The sequence below is a fragment of the Schistocerca americana genome, chromosome 3, assembly GCF_021461395.2.
Source record: "Schistocerca americana isolate TAMUIC-IGC-003095 chromosome 3, iqSchAmer2.1, whole genome shotgun sequence".
In the NCBI taxonomy this organism is placed as follows: Eukaryota; Metazoa; Arthropoda; class Insecta; order Orthoptera; family Acrididae; genus Schistocerca; species Schistocerca americana.
In genome coordinates this window covers 560,526,754-560,544,817 of record NC_060121.1, presented here as the reverse complement: position 1 = coordinate 560,544,817, position 18,064 = coordinate 560,526,754, and the positions used below count along the sequence as shown (strand labels likewise).

The 18,064-nt window shown below is 39.5% G+C and overlaps 1 non-coding gene across 1 annotated transcript; it reads right to left on the bottom strand.

Annotated features, from left to right (window-relative positions):
• Nucleotides 1-3,128: 3,128 nt before the first annotated feature.
• Trnaa-cgc lies at nt 3,129-3,201 on the bottom strand. Its single transcript has one exon. It is a non-coding gene; the product is annotated as a tRNA-Ala (tRNA).
• Nucleotides 3,202-18,064: the final 14,863 nt, after the last annotated feature.

Below are 18,064 nucleotides of genomic sequence, written 5' to 3'. Positions count from 1 at the left end.
GGTCATCAATCCCCTAGAACTTAGAACTACTTAAACCTAAATAACCTAAGGACATCACACACATCCACTCCCAAGGCAGGATTCGAACCAGCGACCGTAGGAGCAGCGCGGTTCCAGACTGTAGCGCCTAGAAACCGCTCGGTCACCACAGCCGGCACTTGGTACACAGCACCTATTTTTCATCAAATTACTCCAGTTTCTGTTGACCCATTATTTCCAGTAAATTCCAGTTTTCTTTTCCGCTTTGTCATTGGCCATCCACGGCCGCCCTTTGCGAGTTGATTTTATTTTGCAATACCCGATTTCAGCTTTCTTCAACTCCTTATTTCTTCAGCATTTAATCTCTTCTCGTTGGTGACGATCTTTTTTATCACCTTTTAATCTCTTCCCTTTGGTGCTGATCATTTTCTTTTCTAATTATTGGAAATGCTTCAGCTGCCTTCCTCGCGATCATTTTGCTACACATAACCTTTTTCACCGCCATTTGCATGCACTCTTCATTCGACTTTCCACTTACATTTTCTCATTTTGCGATATTTCAAACTGAAAATAAGCAAGAAGGAGAAAATATAATTTGAAAATTTAAATTACCTCTGGGCAATATTGGAAGACCACCAGGTCGTCGGTACTGCATGACAAACACGCCGTTTGGTCTAGTTATATTGTACGCCTTTTTATGGAAATTATCATGGATCATTTGTTAGATATTCTTTACATACCATAGATAAGAGAAGTACAGTAAAGAAATTAATCACTTACCTTAAAGACGTGCCCTACGAGCTACAGCAACACCATCAAGCACACATGCAGAGCACTGAGGAGAGCAAGAAAGTATTCGAATCCAGTGCACGTGGATACACAAGCTTGCTTCTGTTACTGTACACTTCTGGCAACTGAAGGCGGAAAGAAAAAACGCAGCAGTGGCCGGTTCTGTAAGTTGGCCAATACTGCACCACTCCCTCTACACGAGAATAATTCGAGCAGGCGTTTCCTCGCAGATCTTAGGTATTTGAAAAGAAATGAAAATACACTCAACGTCTAAAAAATGAGTAACAGGAGGATAACATCTGAATTCACCAATTAACACAAAAAATATCGAAAACAAAACAATCATATTATGGAATTCCATTAGAACTACTGATGGTCTTGGTGTAGCCAGCCCTGACAAAACTCTACCATCTGGAGAGCAAGATGTCTGAGACAGGCGAAATACCCTCAGACTTCAAGAAGAATATAATAATTCCAATCCCAAAGAAAGCAGGTGTTGAAAGATGTGAAAATAACCAAACTATCTGTTTAATAAGTCACGGTTGCAAAATACTAACATGAATTCCTTACAGAAGAATGGAAAAACTGGTAGAAGCCGACCTCGGGGGAGATCAGTTTGGATTCCATAGAATTGTTGGAACACGTGAGGCAATACTGACCCTACGACTTATCTTAGAAGAAAGATTAAGGAAAGGCAAACCTACGATTCTAGCATTTGGAGACTTAGAGAAACCTTTTGACAATGGTGACTGGAATATTCTCTTCCAAATTCTAAAGGTGGCAGGGGTAAAATACAGGGAGCGAAAGGCTATTTACAATTTGTACAGAAACCAGATGGCAGTTACAAGAGTCAAGGGGCGCGAAAGGGAAGCAGTGGTTGGGAAGGGAGTGAGACAGGGTTGTAGCCTATCCCCGATGTTATTCAATTTGTATATTGAGCTAGCAGTGAAGGAAACAAAAGAAAAATTCGTAGTAGGAATTAAAATCCATGGAGAAGAAATAAAAACTTTGACGTTTGCCAAGACATTGTAATTCTGTCAGACACAGCAAAGGACCTGGAAGAGCAATTGAACGGAATGGACAGTGTCTTGAAAGGAGGATGTAACATGAGCATCAACAAAAGCAAAACGAAGATAATGGAATGTAGTCGAATTAAATCGGGTGATTCTGAGGGAATTAGGTTAGGAAATGAGACACTTAAAGAAGTAGATGAGTTCTGCTACTTGGGGAGCAAAATGACTGATGATGGTCGAAGTAGGGAGGATATAAATTGTAGACTGGCGATAGCAAGGAAAGCGTTTTTGAAGAAGGGAAATTTGTTAACATCGAGTATAGATTTAAGTGTCAGGAAGTCGTTTCTGAAAGTATTTGTATGGAGTGTAGCCATGTATGGAAGTGAAACATGGACGATAAATAGTTTAGATAAGAAGTGAATAGAAGCTTTCGAAATGTAGTGCTAGAGAAGAATGCTGAAGATTAGTTGGGTAGATCACATAAGTAATGAGGGGGTACGGAGTAGAATTTGGGAGAAGATAAATTTGTGCCACATCTTGACTATAAGATGTGATCGGTTGGTAGGACATGGTCTGAGACATCAAGGGATCACCAGTTTAGTATTGGAGGGGAGCGTGGAGGGTAACAATTGTAGAGGGAGACCAAGAGATGAATAAACTAAGCAGATTCAGAAGGATGTAGGTTGCAGTAGACACTGGGAGATGAAGAAGCTTTAACAGGATAGAGTAGCACGGAGAGCTGCATCAAACCAGTCTCAGGACTGAAGACCACAACAACAAGACTACGGCATTTACTTGATTATGGCACAAACATTCCCGGAGCGGACGAATCAGTTTCCAATGAGAACCCGCAAACTACTGAATTCAAAGTTGCGAGTCGGTGTGTGTACAACGTAATACACTGATTTCCTATGGACATCGCTGCTAACATTGTAAGACAAACAAACGCAACCAATAGCACAGACAGGCAGCCTGGGTGGCTGACTAAAGGTATAAGAATATCTTGTAGAACAAAGTGGCAATTATATCAAAACGTTAGAAACAGTCACAATCTAAACGCAGTAGCCCATTACAAACAGTATTGTAAGGTGCTTAAAAAAGGTATTCGGAAGGCAAAAAGTATGTGGTATGCAGATAGAATAGCTAAGTCTCAGGATAAAATTAAAACCATATGGTGGTGGTGGTGGTTAGTGTTTAACGTCCCGTCGACAACGAGGTCATTAGAGACGGAGCGCAAGCTCGGGTTATGGAAGGGTTGGGAAGGAAATCGGCCGTGCCCTTTCAAAGGAACCATCCCGGCATTTGCCTGAAACGATTTAGGGAAATCACGGAAAACCTAGATCAGGATGGCCGGAGACGGGATTGAACCGTCGTCCTCCCGAATGCGAGTCCAGTGCGCTAACCACTGCGCCACCTCGCTCGGTTAAAACCATATGGTCAGTCGTAAAGGAAGTGGCTGGTCTGCAGAGACAGGTCGAGGATATAGAATCAGTGCGTAGTGGGAATGTCCGTGTTACTGATAAGTCGCATATATGTACAGTATTTAATAATTACTTTCTGAATATAGCAGGTGAAATAAATAGAAATTTAGTCCCAACAGGGAATCATATAGCGCTCGTAGAAAAAAGTGTTCCGAGACTGTTACCTGAAATGCTCCTCCATGATACTGACAAGAGGGAGATTGAGTTAATAATTAAATCACTATAGACCAATAACTCTCATGGATATGACGGGGTATCTAGCAGAATACTGAAGTATTGTTCCATGTATGTTAGCCCAGTACTTAGCCATATCTGTAACTTTTCCTTTAGGAGTGGTCGGTTTCCTGACCGATTAAAGTACTCGGTAGTGAAGCCACTTTATAAAATGGGAGACAGGGATAATGTTGATAATTATAAACCTATTTCTATGCCATCGGTGTTTGCCAATGTTATCCAGAGGGTTGTATATACAAGGTTACTGCACAATTTAAATTCACATAATTTCCTGTCAAATGTACAGTTTGGTTTTAGAAATGGCTTAACAACTGAAAATGCTATAGCCTCTTTTCTCTGTGAGGTTTTGAACGGATTAAACAAAAGGTAGCGAACGTTAGGTGTTTTCTTTGATTTAACGAAGGCTTTTGACTGTGTTGACCACAAAATATTACTGCAGAAGTTGGAACATTATGGAGTAAGGGGAGTAGCTTACAATTGGTTCGCCTCTTACTTTAAGAACAGAAAGCAGAAGGTAATTCTCCGCAATATTGAGAGTGGTAATGATGTTCAGTCCCAATGGGGCACTGTTAAATGGGGCGTTCCCCAAGGATCGGTGCTGGGGCCACTGCTGTTTCTTATTTATATAAATGATATGCCTTCTAGTATTACAGGTGATTCAAAAATATTTCTGTTTGCTGATGACACCAGCTTGGTAGTGAAGGATCTTGTGTGTAATACTGAAACATTATCAAATAATGTAGTTCATGAAATAAGATCGTGGCTTGTGGAAAATAATTTGATGCTAAATCACAGTAAGACTCAGTTTTTACAGTTTCTAACTCACAATTCAACAAGAACTGATATTTTAATCAGACAGAATGGGCATGTTATAAGCGAGACGGAGCAGTTCAAGTTCCTAGGCGTACGGATAGATAGTAAGCTGTTGTGGAAAGCCCATGTTCAGGATCTTGTTCAGAAACTAAATGCCGCTTTATTTACCATTAGAACAGTATCTGAAATAAGTAACATTTCAACACGGAAAGTAGTCTACTTCGCATATTTTCATACGCTTATGTCATATGGTATTATTTTTTGGGGTAATTCTTCTGATTCAAAAAGGGTATTTTGGGCTCAAAAACGGGCTGTTCGAGCTATGTGTGGTGTAAGTTCGAAAACCTCTTGTCGACCCCTATTCAACAGTCTGGGAAGTTTGAAATTGTCCTCACAGTATATACTTTCGTTAATGTCGTTTGTTGTTAGCAATATTAGCTTATTTCCAAGAGTTAGCAGCTTTCACTCAGTTAATACTAGGCAGAAATCAAATCTGCATGTGGAATGCACTTCCTTGACTCTTGTGCAGAAAGAAGTGCAGTATTCTACTGCATCCATTTTCAATAAGCTACCACAAGATTCAAAAATCTTAGCAGTAGCCCAAACGCTTTTAAGTCTAAACTGAAGAGTTTCCTCATGGCTCACCCCTATTCTGTCGAGGAGCTCCTGGAAGAGCTAAAAAATTAAGCAAATTCCAGTGTTACATTCTTGATTTTCTTTATTTAAACTAACGACTCGTCGCCTGAATATGTTTCTTATATTTCATTTTATCTGTTTCTACAATCTACAACTGAATATGTTTCTTATATTTCATTTTATCTGTTTCTACAATCGTGTTATAATTTCATGTATTGACTCGTTCCATGACCATGGAGACTTCTCCTTAATGTGGTCCCACGGAACAATAAATAAATAAATAAATGTAGGCGTACATCTTGTATAGGAAGGGCAACTCCACTAATGTAATGACGATAGCGTAACGTGTCAACTGATATCCTCAGTCCGTTTGGGGACGACTGGAAGGCTGCAATCTTTGTCTACCTACAGTCGATCCGTTGCAGTGAAATGACATTATACTGGAGTTTGAAATCGACATGACGTAAAATCAAAGTGTATGGAAACTGCCGGCTGTATTTGGCCAAGTATCCAGTTAGGTGACATTCGACACACACCTCTTTCTTTTTCAAAGACTGCTCCATCATGGCATTAAGTTATCAGAGAAGATTACTCGGCAGTACAACAAACTAAACGGACTCTCGATGTGGAAATAGTAGTGCTTCTTTGTTTTTGCTTAGTTGAGCACTTTTCAATGAGCGCGGATCACTTACGCGAGAAACACTCACGAAGTGTACTACGTTAAAAGTGATGCGGCAGCAGAACTGCACCGCTACCATTCACAGAAAACGACATTCTTATGCAAAACGTAAGGACGAAAATAACTTTCGCATCTAGTATCACTCCCAAGTAAGAGTTTTAAATATATAGGAATAAATGCTGAAGCATGGTACAAGAGGCAACGGAAAAAAAATGGTTCAAATGGCTCTAAGCACTATGGGACTTAACATCTGAGGTCATCAGTTCCCTAGACTTAGAACTACTTAAACCTAATTAACTTAAGGACATCACACACATCCATGACCGAGGCAGGATTCGAACCTGCGACCGCAGCAGCCGCGTGGTTCCAGACTGAAGCGCCTGGAACCGATCGGCCACCGCGGTCGGCGGCAGTGGATAGAAATAGTCAGCGATACGAACGTAAATACTTTCATTTATAGACAGTAATTGCACTGAAGTCACGGCGATTGATGATGGCGCCTGGGACATAACAACATGTAACGTCCCCACAGAAAATACCCTCTACCACGCACCAATTAATCATTGTCAATCAAACCATCCACATTCATTCACTTTGGAAAAGTATCTGATCTGATTTTCTCGTAACATATGCGGCGACAGCTAGACGACCCCAAAGTATTTTCTAGCGCGTTTATTCTTTGAAGTAACAGAGATGCATATATGCATTCTCCATGGTTATTGGAGTGGTAACGAGGAGAGCTTCTGGAGCAGGGATTGAGGGATTGACGTGTTTCTGAGAGATAAATATTCTGATTTTCTTCTCGCTAAATCGAGCGAATTAACTTGTGTGCCACTAGCGGTTTGTTTGAATAGAAAGAGAGTGTAAACGGAAAATAATTAAGACGTGGAATCACCGGAGATCTGGACATGTAGTGGAGATGGATTTAATACACAATTTCCTTCATAAATAACGTTTGTGACTTTTTCTTCCGAAGTGAATGAACGGATGAGTTTTTTTCTGAACCATTTGATGATCACGTTGGCCCTGTAATTAGTGGGGAAGTTTCAGCTATGTCGAAGAGAGCCTGCAATCACTGAGTCTGTGTTAAATCGTCCAAAAAGGCTTCGTACACATCTGGAATTCGCAATCTTTCGTAAAAGGAAGAAATTGTCCACACGATTGATTCTCCCGACTGAATACAGTGTTTAACAGTAATAATAAATGTAAAGATCTTTTAGAGCAAGCCAGCCGCTGATTACCAAGACGAAGGGCTCCACCAAAGATCCTATTTGGCTGATTTCACGTAATGAAATATTATAATAAAAACTGTACATAGATAAAGGAGAGAAAGAAAGAGAGCGAATGAAAATAGAGATAATATTAATAATCCTCCATTAGTATAACTTTTTGCCTGTCTTATCACGGATCAGCCAAGACACGGGAGGCCCTTACATTACTGTATAGATTTATGTGTGAAGGTGAAAGGGTCTTAAAGACAACAGATACACGTCTATACAGACAAGACATTACAGAAAGTTAGCGGCTAGCTGCATTCATCATCTATTCGTAGAGGAAGAGACAACTTATTATTATCTTGTTAAAATGGCCAATCCGTGACAGGACACGTTTTTGGATGTTGCTAAAATAATTTTGTTCTCTGTTTCATGTCAACTACGACGAGCTAACCTAACTGACGCTTGGAAAAGAGAGGAAAGACTCGCAGGTGATATAATTGGATCTACAAATAAAGCCGAAAGACAGCACGCTGGGCACAGAGTAAAGGCCAACTCTATATTTTAATTATTGTAGCTAGCTAGAATAGTTCAGGTATACGCTTTTTTGATTATGCCAAATCTATATTTTTATTATTATAGCTTGCTATTATAGTTGAGGTATACGCTTTTTTGATTAGTGTTGTTGGATTTTTGAACATTGATTAACTCTGTTCATGTTAGATGTATTTTTATTGACCTGGCTCCGTTGGATTTACTATATCTTTATTATTATAGGTTGCTAGTATAGTTGAGGTACACGCTTTTCTGATTAGCGTTATTGGATTTTTGAACATTGATTAACTCTGTTCATGTTAGATGTATTTTCATTGACCTGTCCCAGTTGCATTTATGTGTATATGTACATTAAGAAGGTAGACACAGAAGCACTTTTGTGTGAACGGAGTTACATATAGTGACAGTAGAAGGGAGTTATATATAGTGACAGTAGAACATTTATATGGTTTGAACTACGGCAATGTTTAGGATGAGTCAAGCAGAGCAAAGCAGCACGCAACAGTCTTCAGCTGTTACACTGATAATAATGATGCAGTAAGAAGTGTTGTAGGACCGATGGCTACAGATAGCGCAATAGAACGCCCTGTAGACACGGCTGGAGGTGTAACAGCAAGTACACAGCAGGGATTAGATCCATTGGTAATTATCATGAGACAGATGCAGATGATAACCGAGAGCATGAATACTTTGAAAACCGATATTAACGCGAAATTGGCCTCAGTTACTGAAGGGCAAAATGATTTGAATACGAAATTAGCCGCAGTTACTGAAGGGCAGGAAAATCTGAAAACCGATATTAAAGCACAATTAGTGACAGTCACTCAAACTCAAGAAGAAATGAAATTAGTCCAGACTGAGATTAAGCAGCAGTTACAAGACAGTTTTTCCGAATTAGAGCAGCGGATAGAGGCGAAGACCAAGGAACTCAAAGATCAGGCCGAAGAGACGGAACGAAAATTAACTGCACAAATAGAATTGGTGAAAGTACAATGTGAGGAATCTACTCACCGCGTACGTGTCGAAATGAAGGAGTATGTGGCTATTAAGATAGATACTGTACGGGAACAAGTGGAAATGGTTCCGCAATTAATACAAAAGCAAGACGTCATGTCATGTACAATTACGCAACTTCCTGAATTGGCACGTACACAGGCTAACCTAAAGGGAAGCGTTGAACATCTGACAGAGCGTCAAGACGTTATAGACCACCAAATTAACGTATTAACGGGTAAATTATCCGAAATCACATTAGAAAACAAAAGGCTAATGTGTGAAAACGTTGAGCAAAATGTTAAGGCAGCATTCCAGAGTTTATCTGGCAAACAGGAAGAGAGTTTGTTTGCAAAAGGACTTGAGGAGGTGTGACACCAGTTAGGTGCTGATTTGGAGCATTGGAAACAAACGATAGAAGAGTCGATGCGCGCTTCACAACAAAGCTCAGAACAAATGAATACAGGGCAGCAGCATAAGTTGGCAGCGACTATAGAGCCAGTTACTGCCCATTCGCACACAATACCGACTTGTGTAAGTAATTCAAACATTAAATTGCCACAAGCTGGTTGTTCGCGTGAATTCTTATCTAACGGAGATTACGAAAGCCTTTGCCATGCCGAAGAAAAAATGATAAAGCATCGGGAATTCCAGATTTTTAACCCTGACAAAAGGGGGGTCCATACAATTGTTTTTATTCGAAGTTTCAGAGGCGTGTTACCCAGAAATTGGTCGGATTGGCAGAAGATCAGTTTTGTTGCAGAATATATACAAGGTTCGGGGGCGATCTGGGCCTCGGACATGACTTCTGTTTGCTCGACATATGACGATTTCGAGAAGGCGTTTTTAGCAAAGTTCTGGTCAGAAGGGGTACAGGAACGCCTAAGGCAGGAGGTGCTCTACCCAGAGCCTTTCTCCTTTTCGAAAGGAAGCCTTAGAAAGTATTTCGAAAAATATATAAATAAAACGATATACTGGGACAGACCTATGCCTTTGCCAGACATAATAAACATACTTAAGGCAAGACAACCAACTAGCATCCGGAATCAATTGATTTACGGCAACGACAAAGACTTGGAGTCGTTCCTCACGACGTTAGACCATATAGATATTATCGAAGAGAACAACCAGAAAGCCCGTAATAACAGATTCCAATATAGGGAGATAGAACCTCCGCCAAACGGTAGGCAAGGTGGAAGTATGTGTTATGCCAATGGCGATCAATCGACACTTAGAAGGAATGAACAGAGATCGTTAAGTAATGGAGAAACCCCTCAAAATCTCAATACTAATCCCGGTAATGGTCTTGCGAGGGGCTTTTCAAGGAACAACAGGAACGGGAAAAGATACAATCCCGTGTGGGGGAACGAAAGAAATTTCAGACCCCAAGCCTCCAATAATAACGATAATAGGAAGTGGAATCAACCGGGAGGAATGAATTCAAATAGCCAACATCAGTGGGGACGGACATCTACGAATCAACCGGTAATTACCGAAGTGACGGATGATGTCCAACCAGCAGACAAATCAAAATCCAACAAACTTGTAAGGACCCACTCGTGCCCCGGAGGAGCGGTCAACAATTGGTTGAGGGGCAACAGGATATGTGTACCCATGTTAACGTATAATGATTGACGATTACTGGCAGATGAACTGACAGAGGACTTAGAACCACAAGATGAGGATAAGGAACAGGTGGCAGTAGCCGAAGTGCAAGTCATTATGGAGACCGTACCTATAGTGGCGCTTTTAGACACAGCTGCAACCACAAATGTTATTTCGGAGGCACTATTCAACAGGATCAGAAATATAAGACGAGTACCAATTTTTCCAGTTCAAAATTGCAGAATAATAGGCGCCGTTGGGGCTCGATCGGCTAATGTAAAGGTGCAGTCACTACTTGGTGTGGAAATCGGAAATGTAGCAATATTAAGCACATTCCTTGTTGTGAAAATTTGGTGGTAGATTGCATTATCGGAGTCGACAGCCTACGTTAATACGGATGCATAATAGATTTTAAAACAGGAAAAATTTGGTTGAATGTTAATAAACAAGAAATTGAGTTGGAGTTGTTGAGAAAAAAAAGCCTTACGAGAAAATATAATTGTGGGATAAGTGTGCAAGTAATCAGGACGGCCCAAAATTCGAAAGAGCACGTAATTAATGAGTTCCAAGTCAAAGAAGATTTCGGTCAATTAGTGTTTGAAAAGTTAAATGAATCCGACTGCATTATCGAAGATCAGAAGAAGCAGCTCAATGAATTATTATGAACGTATGAAAATGTTTTTGATGAAAGGCCAGGAGTTATTAAGGGATACATATGCCGTCTCTACGTTAAGCCGCACGAAACGTATTGTAGAACTTTCTATCCTGTTCCCTGGAGGTTAAAGGCTCAAGTTCAAAAGGAAATAGATCGCATGTTGAAATGGGGTTTGATCGAACCCTCTACAAGCCCATACTGCTCCCCATTGTTAGTCGTGCCAAAAGCAAATGGGACTGTTAGACTGGTACTTGATGCCAGAGAAATAGATAAAATCATAATTCCAGTGAGAACACATCCGGAAAACATAGACGAACTTATACAACGATTCCAGGATGTTCAATATTTGACGAGCATTGATTTGCGGAGCTCTTATTGATAAGTCAAGCTGGATGAGTCATCAAGGAAGTATACAGCTTTCATTTATTCTGGAAGAAGTTACCAATTTACTGTAGTTCCTTTCGGACTCAACATTAGTGCCGGAATCTCTATAGCAGCTCTAGATTATGCACTAGGCCCAGAACTCAGAATCAGGACAACAGTGTTTGTTGATGATTTGTTTATTGCATCGAAAACTTGGGAGGAGCATATTACCTTACTGGACCGAGTGTTGGACGTGTTCAAAACCATGGGAATAACTGCTAACCTACAGAAATCCCATTTTGCAGTAAACAGAATCGAGTTCCTGGGGCATATAATTGACGCAAAGGGAATTTTACCAACCAAGGAGAAGCTAATTGCGATTAGTAAGTTTCCAACACCCAGGAATAGGAGGCAATTAAAAGGGTTTATGGGCCTTGCCTCATTTTTTAGAAGATTCATAACAAATCAGGCGATGAACGCAGCAGCTCTAAATAATCTGTTGAAGAAGGATGTGCCCTGGCTCTGGACATTAGAGTGTCAAGAAGCATTCGAAGAGATAAAGAAGCATTTAGTAAATGCACCGCTTTGGTATCATCCGGACATGCAAGAAGAATTTTACTTGTCAACAGATTCTTCGAATGTGGGTATTGGAGCATGCCTTTTCCAAGTACGCAAGATAAATGGAAAACTCACCTTCTGTCCTATTGCGTTTGCTAGTCGTGTTTTGTCCAACTGTGAACGAACTTACACGACGACAGAATTAGAGGCTCTTGCGGTCATCTGGGGATTTAAAAAATTTCATTATTATCTATATGGGTCAAAGGCTATCGTATACTGCGATCATCAATCATTAATGTTTTTACAAACGTGTAAACTGTTACACCCCAGACTGGCTAGATGGACTCTCGCACTGCAACAATACCAATTTAAGATCGTGCATGTCTCAGGACAGCAAAACATTATTGCTGACGCTCTATCAAGGTCACCACAGGGTTTGACCAAAGAGATTGAAGTAAATAATAACTCAGAATTCCCTGTATTGCTGCTGCAGGAAAATCCATATAAGATGTACTACGTCAATTTGTGTGCGCATATGGCACAGTTACAGAAAAGAGATGCTCAATGGGGAAGTGTCATTCAAAGATTACAACAGCAACCTTCGGATCAGATGGCAAATTATTACAAGCTGGTAAATGGCGTATTATTTTTCCGCTGTGGAAGGCCAAACAAAGTCCGATGGCGTGTTTGTATACCTGAGGCGCAAATAGAGAAACTCGTATGGTTCACCCATTTAACCTGGGGACATTTCGGTGCGACAAAATGTGCAAACAAGATAAGTGTGTACTGTTATTTTCCCAGCATAAAGCGCAGAGTGCATGAGGTCTTGAAGAAATGCATAATCTGTCAAAAAGCAAAGCCGGATTCAAAAGGGAGTAAGCACCCATTATGCTCTATATTAGTCCGAGAACCAAAAGAATTAATTTCGTGCGATCTGTGTGGACCGTTACCTACTTCAAGAGGAGGTGTGAGATATGTGTTGGCATTTCTCGATGTGTGTACGAAATACGTAAAGCTATACCCGATAAAGGCGGCTACAACCAAAGTAATTGTATTAAGATTGACAAGGGATTATCTTCCACATGTTGGTATACCTAAGGCGATAATGACAGGCAATGCTAAGATATTCACGGGACTCCGATGGAAACAGGCTTTGTTTCAAGTCAGTGTGAAACACATACTAACATCATTTTACCACCCACAAGGCAATTTGGTTGAGAGAATTTTTAGAGAGTTCAATCGATTTATGAGGACCTATTGCCATAATAAGCAGACTGCGTGGGCAAATTATGTGGAAGAATTTGAGCAGATATACAACAACATGCCCCACTCCTCCACTGGATATACACCTCATGAATTGATGTTTGAGGCAAAAGAAGAAAACTTCTGGACTGAACATATGCCCAAAACTCAGGAAACTGAGATGCCTTCGGAAGAAAAAATAAGGCAAGCCATCATAAATATGACACAAAAGGCTGATCAGAGAAAACAACAATATGACAAATTAATAAAAAGGGTACAGACGTACCACGTTGGAGAGAAAGTACTAGTCAAAAGACATACCAAATCATCCTTAATAAAGAAGAGTATAAAGAAATGGGAGTTATTATATACTGGCCCATACACCATTCTACAAATTCCGAACCCTGGGGCTTATCTGTTAGCATACCCGGGATCTAACAAAATTAAAGGGTTATTTTCCCCTAACGACTTGAAAAAATTTAATGAAGATTAGAAGATAGAGAGGAATGGTGTTGCGAGTGACAGAGATGAACGCTCGAAAAAACATAAAAATAAACTGTGTGTGTTTAGTGTTAGAAAACTTTAAACTGAAATAATTAATCAGTGACACAGATTGTAGAAATAGTGACTCACTATTACTATCGAGTGCTGCAAAGAAGACAGTGGAGATAGGCTTCACCTGTGTTTGGGTAAACATGGAACTTAAGCATTGCTAATGTCATCAAGATTTATAAAGGATCTGAATGACCTTCAAGAAGAAAGAAATGTTTTCCGAAAATGACGCTCCATAATCAAAAGAGGTTCTCAGTGAATGCTCATATATAATTTCAAGTGCACGCTTAGATGTGTAAACGTGTGAAGTGATGCGTTTAGGCAGTGAATCATGAGAGACGGTTAACGCAGCAAGGATAATTTCCCGCGCAAAACAATTGACGCCGGCGCGAGAGTTAGAATCGATATAGACGACACAGATATGCTTTGTAAGAGACTCGCATCAAACGCGAGGGGAAACTGATTGATGTGAACTTCAAAAAAGTGTCATAATTAGACGTTAAGACTTCTTGATTTATTGTTGTATGTCAAAAGAAACTAAGATTCATAGAATTAGTAGTTATTTAATGGGTCTTGTTCACTTTGGAATTTTGTTTGAAAATCCATTTCCATATATGTGCATGTATGAATTCCGGATGAATCAGAGAATAAATGAAAGAAGAGAATCCACATTCCTCACTACTAATAACTTTTACATTATGCTATCAAGCGGAGAAATATTGAAAGGTGGCTACACTGAGCCACAGCGCCAGAGATTGCGCCAAAGAGTTTTATTCCGCCACCTCCACTGCAGTGCTTATCGAGATGTGGCAGTAGTCAGTGCTTGTTGAGAAGTAGTAGTGAGTCGGTGTTGAGACGTTGTAGTAGGGAGTGCTTGTTCCATGTTTTATGCAGTTGTTTGATGGGCTAGACAGCAGATGTTGTTCGAATGGAGATATTGTACTGATCAGAGAGCTTTTCGTCAATATATATGAAGGTAAAAAAAATTCCCTTTTCTTTATTATTTCAATGTCTTAAATAATGCGTCATTACAGGTTCAGTCAACAAAGCATCTGGCTTGTGTTCTTGTATTAGAGTGTAATTCTGGTTTTCTTGCGCAATTATAGTATTTCTATTTTTATTAATTACTTCAGTATAAATGGTATTTAAAATTTCTTGTCTTATTGAAGAAGAACCGTACCAGATGCGTACGTTGAATCACACTTACACACACAGAACAGTTACAATTGTGCTTTGGTTTCGTACGTTTTATAGCTGCTGGGGACTTAATTAATTAATTGTATTAATTGAAATTTTCTTTCATTCTTTGTTGTTGTTCTATGCAGTCAGATTGCGTACAAATACTAGTCAGGGCCAACCGGTTACGAGACTTCGTAATCGGACATACAGCGACTAAAAAATAAAAATTATTTTCATTTATATAAATAAGCCCCCATGCACGTGGCGACCGCTGCTTCGGATCGTCCCTTGGAATTCTTGTGATTGTAGAAATAGTAGACAGTAGTATCGTTGTAGTAATTTGTAGTTTAGTAATTGTAGTCTATATTGCATGTGTAGATTTGGTAATTGTCATTCTTCTAATGGTATTTTTTTTGCAGAATTTAATTTTTGTTGTCTTGTCTACGAGTTTGACAATTTAGTGCAATTATTTCAATTGTTCGTTAATCGTGTTTGAGGGAAACATTTCGTGTGAATGGTATTGTTGGAGATAAAGAGTCATTGTGTGTAATTTTCGTATAGTGACGAGTTTTGTATGTTTTGAAAATGATTACGCGATCGATGAAACAGGCAAAAATGATGAATAGTCAGAATAACGAAAATGTTGACATGGCGAATTCGCCAACACAGGAGAACAGGATGATGAATAATGAAGTTGAAAACAATTTAATAAGTAGGGAAAATAGTCCGGAAACAGTTCAAAATTTTTCACAATCGAAAAATTTTCAGATTACGTGGTTAACGACAGAAGAAATGGATCAGTTGATGGGTGCTATACTAAACATGGGATCTCAGTTAGAATCACTACTAGGAACAATTAAAACCGAATTAAAAACAGTGGGATCACAGTTGTGATCTGAAATTAAAACTGATATGGGAACAATGGAAACACGGTTAGACTCATTGGGATCACAAATAGGAACAAGTAAAACCGAGATGGAAACAATGGAAACACAGTTAGGCTCACAAACAGGGACATGTTTCAAAAACATGAAAGATGAATCAAAGAAAGAAATTAGAGAAGAAGTACAACCGATTTTGAAGGCTCACAATAATAGTTTAATTTCAATAGAAATTAGACAAGAGGAACAGGACAGAGAACAGGAAGAAAGAGATCGCGTGATAGTACAAAAATTTTCAGAGCTTAATTTACAACGCACACACGATAAGGAAGAAATACCTGAAAGAATCGAGGAATCCGTACCAAATGACAGAATAAATAACCTAACACAACAATATGAACAGTTAACTACTAAATGTGTCAACACTGAAACCCGAGTCGCGACACTTACAGAAGACGTAAATAAACAGGAAAGAGTTGAGGAGATTTCAGATAAATTGACAAGTCTTAGTTTAAATGGGGACAGAGATTCGGATGATACAGCTCCATAACCATTTGCAGAAACCGAAGAGTACCAGAACATAAATAAACATGTTGAAAATCAGGGAAAATTTAATGAACGCGTTAAAAGGGAATTTGAGGCATTACGAAAGCAAGTCAAACAAATTGAAGGCGAAATCGTAGGCAAGGCCAGTAGAAGAAATTTAGAATCACAGATAGCAGAGGGCTTTGAAGAAAATAATTTGTTTCGGATACGGGATGCAACAAGAGAGCGCCCGGCGCGGGAAATTGGCAATAATCGACGTTCGGACTGGGACAGACGCGGTAGGTCTTTCTCGCCACGAGGCGAAAACTTTGACTATAAACACTTTTTGACTGTTCGGAAATTTAAGATCTTTCGCAATTCTAAGAATGACATACATCCATGTGCATGGTTAGATCAATTTACGTACGCACTTCCACCAAATTGCCCACTAAGTCACAAACTGGAAATTATGTGCGGCTATTAATGTCCTCAGGGGATTCACTACACTAAGTGAATATGTGCCGTAGCGTGCATAGGGCCCCGAGCTGTAGTGGTGCTATTTCCCTTTTAGTTTTCTGCACCGCTGCCTACTCTTTTACTATCCTTTGCATCTGTCAAAACAACTCTTCGACAATCAATCTATCTAGAGAATCGTTAAAGATAACCGGATATGACTATTTTACCCAAAAGTGATTTCGGAAATTACCGTTTGGACTTACTGTACCTTCAGCAGCATTCATTGGTAGTTTAAACGATATTTTACCTGTTTATCTTCGTGACAATATTACTTCATGTTGACGATATTCTTATTGCTAAACGTTCTTGGAATGAGCACAACAAAATTTTGGATTCATTATTACGTATTTTTGTAAGAGTTGGCATTACAGTGAACTTGAAAAAATCTGAATTTGGTAGTTCTCAGGTGAAATTTCTCGGTCACATTATTTCTACAGAAGGTATTCTTCCTGATCCAGAGAAACTAGACGGTATTCGTAATTATGCTGTTCCTACCACAAAACGTGATGTTCGTAGTTTCCTTGGTGTCTGTAATTTTCTTAGACGCTTTGTTAGATTGGACAATTTGGCCACACCTCGTTTATGTGAACTATCTGGAAAGAATTCTAATTGGTGTTGGGATGAGGAAGCTCTGTCAGAATTTGAACAACTTCGTGATGCTTTAGTTGCTGCTCCACTTCTTTCACATCCGGATTTATCTAAAGATTTTTGTTTGGCGACGGACTCATCATACAAAGGCCTAGGTGCACATTTATTTCAAGAGATAGAAGAAAACGGCGTTGTAGTACAGAAGACTATTGCATTTGGAAGTCGTGTTCTCTCTAAATCGGAAAAGAATTATTCGATTACGGAACTTGAAGCCTTGGCTGTTGTTTGGGCTGTCACAAAATTTCGCATATTTTTGTATGGCAGACATACTAAGATTTACACCGATCATCGAGCTCTGGAATTTCTTATGTCAACAAAATTAACTCATGGAAGATTGTCACGATGGGCGTTGTATCTACAGGAATTTGACTTTAGTATTGTTTACATACAGGGTTCTTCAAATATTATTGCTGATGCTTTATCACGTGCACCTATGGGTATGAAACAAAGTGCTGAGGAGGACTGCAGTGAAAACAATTATTGTTTGATGTATATTCAAGGTGCTGCGTTTGAGAATTCTATTTCGTCTTCGCTCCAGGACATCGCTAAGGAGCAAAGTAAGGATCCAATCTGGAAGGACATTAAGGAGAAGTGGAGGAGAAAGGAAAGCGTAGCGATTAGACAGTATTATTTAGTTCGCAATGATATTCTTTTCAAACGAAAATCGGTCGACAACTCTGTTTGGTTAGTTTGTATTCGTGATGAGTGGGTTAATAAATTGATTTGGTACACACATTTCAGTTATGCACACTTTGGTCCCAGAAAATGCTTTCATAAATTGCGAGAAAATTGCTACTTCAGTAATATGGAAAAACGCGTTCGATCTGTTCTTGCAAAATGCAAATTATGTCAAAAGGCTAAGCCGCCAACTATTTCTCACAGAGCACCGTTGTTTCCTATCATTCCAGCGAAATTAAAGGAGATGGCTGCAGTCGATTTGTTCGGTCCAGTGGT